At 36.6% G+C, this 9,468-nt stretch overlaps 1 long non-coding RNA gene across 1 annotated transcript; it reads right to left on the bottom strand.

The window, feature by feature from the left end:
- Positions 1-285: 285 nt before the first annotated feature.
- On the bottom strand, positions 286-8,733 carry LOC307161483. Its single transcript, XR_013821738.1, has 3 exons — positions 8,655-8,733; positions 544-702; positions 286-474 (listed from the first exon to the last, which is right to left on the bottom strand). It is a non-coding gene; the product is annotated as an uncharacterized lncRNA (long non-coding RNA).
- Positions 8,734-9,468: the final 735 nt, after the last annotated feature.

The raw sequence follows: 9,468 nt of genomic DNA, 5'->3' as shown, positions 1-9,468 counted from the left end.
CTTTAGGTCCGATTCCTTAACAAACTTCTTATCGCACTGATCACAATCAAATGGCTTTTCTCCAGAGTGAATGAGCATATGAACTCTGAGACTATTTGACCATTTGAAACTCTTTCCACACTGATCACATGTGAACGGCTTCTCTTCAGTGTGTATTTGCATGTGAATTTTAAGGTTTTTATAGCTCTTTCCACATTGAGGGCAGGTAAAAGATGTTTTGGCTTCTGCTCTTTGAGGTAGTTCTTGTCCTTTTTTTTCTCCTGTTCTGGCATCATGAAGATCGTGAATCTGATGTTTATTCTCCATTTCATTCAATTCTTCACTTTCCTCTTGCACTTTCATTAAGTCTAAAATGAAAATATAATTCATTTAGATGTGATTTTCAAATATCACTTCCATTTGTTCTTGGCTTATAAACAATGCCTTTAATGCCTTTATCTTTCACAACACCCGGGATCCTACGGTTCTGTTAATCTGACAGAAAATTTGTTACATTAATGTTTTTCAACAGACATTAATGAAGAATCAACAATGGACACCAACCTCCTTGTTCCTCAGTATCTTCATCTTTCACTCTGCATGCTTCTCCATCATTACAACAGCTTTCAGTTGTTACACCTACAGCCAGACTGAATCCAAGTTTGATAAATGGCAGAGGGAATGGCTTGAGCAGTAATTGCTATGAGGTATGGAGGACCAGATCTGAAGAAAAAAAAAATCGATTACAATACACATTACTTCATTCAATTAATTCCATTTCATTTTTATTCAGCATAAATGAAACACATTTTAAAGATTCTTAAACGAGACCACTGTGTCTGACACTGGATACAAAATGGAGAGCTATAATAAAGTAATTGTAACATTTGGGTGTGTGATATGTATCTTCTACATATGGTAATTGTTTTAAAGATTTGGAAGCAGTGCCTTCATGTGCCTCGTAATCTTTAATCAAAATAACTTCACCTCCCTCTTGCAGACAGTGACCTCTCTTCTCGTCTCTGATGACGTGTTTACTGGTGTGAGGGAGAGGCAACCTGTCACTCACATGAGATCGACCAATAGCAAACCACTACCATCCGATCAATTCCCCACGGACAAAATCAAGCCCCGCCCCACATTTGTTTTTGTTCGAGAAGCCGTTTGCAACTTCTGTTTCATGCCAGAAGTATTGCAACTTCTGTTTCATGCCAGCTTAAAGCAATACCACACAACTAAGTGTGCTGTTTTTTCCTGAATATCAGTACAATTGAAAATGTGATATTGATTTTCTACAACAGTTACCACAGTATTGTGGTACATTTTAGACTTTTTTGCTCTGTTTCACAAATGAAAATAGTTCCAAAAAGATGCAACAGAACTGCTGTGGATCCCTGAGAAGAAGAACCAAACAAGTCCTCTGCACAGACATATGACCAGCTGTATCTCCATAATGGGATGATGAATCTGATCCTCAAGCAAAACAAACTGGATGAAATATTTGAATGCTCCTGTGATCCACAATCTGAATTCTGAATTGTGATACAACCTGAAACATAATACAAAACAATTGAACTCTGTTTGCAACATTGAACAATTGTCCTGTTATCACTGTAAAGCTGCTTTGAAATAATCTGTATTGTGATTGAATCAATGATTCAAGGCTTCAATTACAAATACACTGTCAAAGGGGTAGTTTACCACTGGCAAAATGGGCTTTCAACTTGACTGCTTATGCGGTAGAATAGCGAATTTTTTTAAATCGGTGCTACCTGATTAGAGAAAACAGAGAAAAAGGGCTTGTGTTTTCCCTTTTGCCAAACAGGTAAGAAATCTTCAACACCAATAATACACTGGACATGTTGCCGTCCAAGTTTTCGTCAAGCCATAGCATCAAATACCACCTTGCTTTAGTAGGAAATGCCTATTATCAAACTTTTAGTCAAAACGGTGTCAACTTGTATTGTTCACGGGTGCAAAAATTCCAGAGTAAACGTTTAGCGGAAGTGAGTTCACGAGCAAGGATGACGCCACAACCATGAATATTGGAGAATTATTTATTGAAGAAAGTTAGGGATAATAGGGAGAGGATGAAGTGGAAGGGGGAATGGGATGGTAGTCAGATTGATCTGGGTGTCTGGTGTTGGTGGCCCGGAGACTCAGAGTGGGGGCATCAGTGGAACACGACGGTTTTAAAACACTGCTAAAAACCATTGACCCCAGATACCAGTTACCCAGTCGCAAGTAATTTGCAACTAAAGCTCTGCCAGAAATGTACATGGAGGTCAGACGAAAGCTTTCCAACCGGCTCGCAAAAGTCACTCATTTTGTGCTGACAACTGATATATGGTCAAGCAGGACATGCGAGCCATATATGAGTTTGACAATACATTTTATTGAAGACTGGGAAATGAAAACTGCGTGTCTCCAGACCAGCTATTTTCCCCAAGACAACACCGGGGAGCATATAGCTGAAGCCCTGCAAGATGCACTTACGAACTGGAAGCTCAACGAAAAGGGACTGTTTGCTATAACGACCGACAATGGCAGCAACGTTATCAAAGCGGTGGAACTGCAGAAATGGCTGAGGATGCAGTGCTTTGGTCACCGACTTCATCTGGCCATTGGTAAGTGCTAAGTTTGTATTTGATTTGGGAAAAAATGGTTTTGAACTTGTGAAGCATATTGTGCTTAGTAAAATAATTGTTTGCAGTAGTAACTGCTTAGTATGCCTAACCGGTATAACAAAAAAATATATTTGAAATGTTAAAGCAACATTTAAACATGTAGTAGTTTTATCACACAAATCTATATTAAACACAGGTGATGATCTTCCTATTCAATTTTTTTTTTTTTTTTAAGTAAAGAAACATATTTATAAACTCTCACTTGCATATCTCTGATGTTTTCACTACTTTGTTAAATCAGATGTACAAATGTAAATGTGTGACTACAAAATAATGCACACACAACTGCTGTAATTGTTGTTTATAAACTGCTGTATAGCTCAATTAGTTATAAATTATTTGACCATAACATTACTATAGTTGATATAGATTGGTCTGCATTTCATAGTTACCTCCAATGTTTGGTTGATTTTTATTTTTCATTTTATTCATTTATTTCTTCTGCTTTAAGGGCATGGCATGAATGACAACTGCATCACCCGGGCCATTTCTCTGTGTAAGAAAGTTGTCAGCAGCTTCTCCTATAGCCGGAGGAAGAGAAGAGAGCTAGCTGGAGTCCAGATTCAGCTGGGTCTGCCAGCTCACCAGCTCATCACTGAGTCAGCCACACGCTGGGGATCACGGCAGCAAATGACTGAGAGGTTCCTGGAGCAGCAGGGAGCAATCACTAAAGTCTTGTCTGCAGACAAAAAGTCCAGACACCTTGCTCCTACATGGCAGGACATTGAGGTCCTGGAGTCAATCCAAAAGGCTCTGAAACCCCTTCAGGACTTCAAAGATGCTCTGTCAGGTGAGGAGTATGTCACCATCTCATATGTCAGACCTGTACTTCACCTTTTCAACGCAAGTCTCCTGGCACATGAAGCTGTGCAAATCAATCAAGACCTGCATTGTTGATTATCTTAATGCCAAGTATGCTGACCCAGCAACTAGTGACCTGTTGGACATGGCCTCACTTGTGGATGCATGGTTCAGGGACAAATACATACCAAGTGAAAAGATCAATGCAGTGAAAAAACAAGCTGTCTTAGAGGCAGAATCTTTGCTGGCCGATCAGGGCAGCTGTCAGCCTGACCCAGCTTTGCCCACTGTGGCTATGCCCACAGACCAAGTAGAAATAATACCACCAGCAAAGAAAAATAATAATAATAAGAAGTAGTCACTGGCTAGCTTCTTCAAGCAGAGCACAGCAACCACAATCAGCACAGCACTGACAAGGAGGGAGGCAATTGAAACATAACTTTCAAGCTACTTGCAGTCATTTAATGCAGAGAGTGACACCGATCCTCTCAAATGGTGGAAGGAACATGAAACACTCTTTCCAGCACTGAGCCACCTGGCAAATAAGTATCTTTTGGTACCAGCCACCAGTTCCCCTTCTGAAAGGGTTTTCAGTTGCAGTGGTAACATTGTTACCTGCCACAGGGCATCTCTAAAGCCTGAAGCTGTTCATAGGCTAGTTTTCCTTGCACAAAATCTTTAAAGTGATATATACTCTAAAATACTTTGTTTAGTAAAGAATGTTCTACCTCAAATAATAACCTACTTGTTCTGACTAAGTAGTTAAGTTTTCTACTGTTCTGTTTACATTATTTGCACATCAGAGCTGTGTATTTAGTTAAACAGGAGGAATTGTACTCTATTTAATTTAATCAGCTGTTTTTGCACATTTCCAGAGATAGATCTATGTTAGTTATGTAATATAGATTTTTTTTTTTATTCACAGGTTTATATGTCGTGCATATGTATAATTTCAAAAAGGGAGGAAAAACCTCCCGTTATTTTGATCATAACTGCTTTAATAAAGGTGATTGTGACATCTCACATAAGGCTTTAACTTGCAAGTAAACATTTATTCCACTTTGTAGAAAATACAGATATATATATCGTATATCGCTATTTATCCCAAAAATACAGAGATATGAATTTTGGTCAATATCGCCCAGCCCTAGTAATGAGTCAATAGTAAGTAGATTTTACTTGATAATAATAGGTAAGTTGTACAGAGCAGTAGAAGTAAAATTTACTTAAAATGTGTTAGTGCAAATTGTTACGAGGAGTAAATCCTGTAAGTAATTCTTCTCAGTGTGCTATTTAAAGAGTAGACAAAGTATGATACAATTTTCAGTGATAAAACCACTCTAAAGCCCCAAAACCACTCCAAAGTCTTGTGTTGTATGTCTCACTAACCAACTTTATCAACTTTATTCACTTTATCAACTTTATTAACAACTCTTAACTACATGTTCACTCACGTAACTATCACGGCATCTTGTTCTCACAATAGTTCTTGTGATATCACTACAGTTCACACTGCCAGTGACACGCAGCAACAAAGCGACATGATCGCATATTTTTCAATGGAGAGCTGGCGATTTCCGGCAGCATGAGCGACAGTGACCGTTAGCGACAGGATGTAGCCGTGTCCAACAATGTGACAAAGTTGAGATAGGTTTAACTTTATACAACTGAAGGGTGGCTTTCGAGAGCGACAACCAACAGGAGTGAAGCCAGTGTCTTCATATTTCAAGCAATTCAAAACCATTGTGGTGAACAGTGCGCATCTGAAGTGTCTCAGCTTAAGGAAATAATCCATTATTTATCGGCTTTAACATATTGGCCAAATTTACTTATCGGGCCGATAACGATAACATTTAAAATGAACATATATCTGCTGATAACAATATATTGGCCGTCCCTATTCAATATCTAATGAATGTTTGAATAAATCTGCAATGTTTTTATGACAGCCACCATTTAAATGTTTATATTTAAAAAAAACGAGTAGAAATATTATTATGTCAAGTCAAGTCACCTTTATTTATATAGTGCTTTTTACAATGCAGATTGTTTCAAAGCAGTGTTACAGTGATATCAGGAAAATAATGCAACAAAGTTTGTTTCTGCTGTACTGCAGATCTAGAAGAAAATAGCAGTCAGTCAGATCAATAATATTGTTGAATATTAGGTTTCCCCAACTAAGCAAGCCAGAGGCGACAGTGGCAAGGAACCCAAAGAATGGAGAAAAAAAAGCTTGGGAGAAACCAGGCTCAGTCTGGGGGCCAGCTCTCCTCTGGCCAACATGTCATTAAAAAATACAAATTATTACAAAACTATTATAATAAAAACTTCCTTTTGTGTAATTTAAATGCAAGTAGACAAATCAGTCAATTTTAACTTATAATATTTTAGTATAGTACCAACTGGGGTTGCCTGTATAGTTTAAAGCATTAGTTAAGAGATTTTTTCCATGAGAGTATTTTCCATGTACTGTACCCGATACACACCCCAATTAATCAATATCAAATCAGAATTTAATCGAATCGCAAGCTTATGAAATCGAAATCAAATCGAATCATAAAATTTGTGTCAATACCCAGACCTAAACACGACTGGCATTTGGCATCTGCTATTTTGACCAAAGTAATATTACAGCAATTTTGCCAATATTATCCAAACTACCATAGAGTGTTTTTATGAAAGGCTGATTCTCAGAGCTCTCTCGAGGTATTGCAATGTCCACTTATAAGCGTTTTTGGGCTTGTTGTTTGGGTTTGGCTCATTAAGCAATCCAGTTTATAGAATTAATAAAGGGGGCAATTGCGAGTACTCATTTATTTTATCTTATTTTCAAAATAAAGCATTGCAAACTATTTATGTTTATTATGGGCTTGTTCTTGTTTGCTGTTTTTAATAGCAAAATCGGTCAACACTCATGAGTTGAGGCTCGTACCTCTTTCCCTCTGGTTTTCTTGCACTGCACACATACAGAAGAGAGACACAGATCTGAAGTGCATTTAAATATGTCAATACACAGCATAGAATTTTATAAATAATTTTTTTAATTCGTAGAATGAGGTCATCACTCCCATAAATTACTGAACTGTGAACAGAACAGGATAGAGACTGAAAGGTGAATTTAGCTGCGGTAGGTATGTGGCCCTACCCCTAAAGGTGTGTTGCCGTTTGAATGAAGCGACTTGCCGCCACCTGGTGGTTTTAGCCCTTTTATTTAAAGTATAATTTAATTTTAACAAAAATAACCTCATATTTCAATCATCAATGTACAGTAGTCAACATTTGAAGTGGATCAAAACCTTTAATCAAAGTTATACATGAATTTTGAACAATACCCGTTCTTGTCAAAGGACAACTTTAATTTACTTTTTTGATCCACTTCAAATGTTGACTACTGTATTTTAAAAATATTAATCTTAAAATCTCTCACGTGCCATTTCTGCAGTGGAAAAATGTTTATATATATATATATATGCTAATTTAATTTAATTTGTAACAGCCTTTATCTAATTTAATTTATTAAGTAAATGTAAGAATTTGACATAAAAGAGGGATAAGAGAAGGATAAAAAAATGCCATTAAAGGTAAAATACTTTAAAAAAAATAATAAAAAAATTAAACTGAAAGTGGCAAATAATGAAAAAGTAATTTTCGGTCATTGCTGTGTTATGACCAACTCACAGAAAATGAAAATCTTCAGAAGTCAGCCCTCCATGACAGCCAAGATACTAGAAATTTTTTTTTCCAATTTATTGTTATCAACAAAAAAAAATGTGTCAATATTGCAACCACTGTAGAGTCTGCAGAGTTTGAAATTTAGAATTCTTTAGACTACAAAATGCAATATTGCATGTCACTCTTTATGATTTGTGAATTCAGCTGAAACGGTCCTCCGGTCTGAAATCTGTTTTTTTCTCACGGTCCCATTTTTCTTGTGCAATAATGACATACAGCAAACTGGTCATCTAGTTGGGTCATATATGGCTCAAAAATACTATTGTGATTTGTGAAAAGTTTCACAGTGCAGTTTTGGAGAGTTAACCCTTCCCTGAGTGCCTAACTTCACAACTTTTTATGTTTTTTTTTTTTTTTTTTTTAGAAATTTGCTTCAGAGTTGCTATGAAAAATTATGAGAAAAGTTATGAGATTTTCAGTTTCTGTGGGTGGAGTTTCCCAGAGATGCTCACTGAAATACATTTAATGAAATAATTCACAGAGGTAATAGTTTTATCATCACCGCGTTTCCCTTCTTGTTGCAGTTTAGAATGTTTTATTAGTATGCTCATTTTGTGCATGATTGAATGACAGAGATCGTGTTACTGTTTTTGGTGTAATAGTCTACATATTTTCTGCTAATGAAATTAATATAATCTAGCTGAAATCATACAGTTCATGACACTGAACTTATGATACAGTACTACACAACACTTTAAGCCAAAATAAAGAAGAGTTTTATTTTATTTTATTATTGCTTCTAAGAAGATATGGTAAAAAGTTAAAAATGTTTTGTTGATTAAAATGCTAAATTTGGTATTAGCCTACATCGGGGTGGACTTGAATAGGCTTGGACTTGGTCCTGATCCCTAATAAAAACATGCATGATTCTAAAGCTGAAAATAAAGAGATTGTGTTAGACACATATGCTTGCAGTCTGTCACTATCTACATATATTTAAAATAATGTAGGCCATTTTTGTACTGGTAAAATCAGACATTTGGCATTATCAGGACCCACAAATATACATAACATTAAACAACACTACAAATAGTAGTTTAATGTAGTACTATCACTGAAACTCTTTCATTTTTTTTCTCACCCTCATGCAGTACATTCACACTTTCAAAGCGCTGGGATCCAGTTGGGATCCTGAAAGTTACACGAAGTTATGCCTATCATTCAATTATGCAGGACTGCACAAAATGAGCAATAAAACTTTATAAACTGCAACGAGAAGGTAAACATTTTCATAATTTCACATAATTTCGCGAGGCGCTGAAACTATACCTTTATAAAATAATAAATTAAACGTTCTGATACACAAGGACCGCACATCTGGAAAACTCATGAATATGCGATTTCCAGGCAGCACTGAATCCATTTCAGAAACAACTAACGTTATAAGACATTAAAATTGCTCCCAAGAAACAATGAAAACAATAACTTAATTGAACTACAACCAGCAGCACTTACAAAAAAGACCACAGGGCTGAAGAGTTCGAGTTCTTGTTGTTGTTGTTGTTGTTGTTGTTGTCGTTCTTCTTCTTCTTCTGTTATTATCGGCGGTTGGTAAAGAAACTTAAGTTGAATTACCGCCCCCTACTGAACTGTAGTGTGGAGCTTGGACTAATCTGTAAAAATATGATGAATTGAGGGTCATATTTTTTCATATCATAAGAACTAGTGTCCTTTGCACCATGACCTCGAGCCAAACACCCCCCCAGAAGCTTTTTTTCCCTTGGTCGAACATTATTAAAGTTAGAGCTTATTTAGAGATATCAGCCGAATGGCTTAGTGCAGGCGCTAATGGATCTAAGGTTGTATCTCTAAAAGCTATAAAAAAAGCCTGTGAAAGTCCTGGCACTAATATTTTGTTGGTAGTACCAGTTTGCAACAATTATTAGTTAACACCAAGTTGTCAACACTTCGGAAAAACTACCAACTAGTTTTAGTTCTGTCAGGTCCATTAAGTCAAGAACACACAGACAATAAAAATAATTTAAGAATTTTTATTGAATAGATCGCAAACAAGTTGATGTTCCTGAATTGAAATTTGGCGGTATGGCTCTGTTCAGGGAGTCCTCTGACCTTTCATGAGCACCATGAAATAGCAGAGAGTCAGAGGACAGCAGCAGCATAGGGAACGCTCACAGTTTAGGACTGTGAGAGCTAAAATATCCCCCCAAACAAAACCACACCTGGCAATCCTCTGAGATACAGAGGATGATTTTATTTTAACAATTTATATGCTTAGTAATCTACGAATATATACGGATAATTTGCAATA

The sequence above is a fragment of the Squalius cephalus genome (genome assembly GCF_949319135.1).
Source record: "Squalius cephalus genome assembly, chromosome: 7".
NCBI classification, from domain to species: domain Eukaryota; kingdom Metazoa; phylum Chordata; class Actinopteri; order Cypriniformes; family Leuciscidae; genus Squalius; species Squalius cephalus.
Note: the sequence above shows the minus strand (reverse complement) of the source record. Positions and strands in the feature narration are given on the sequence as shown.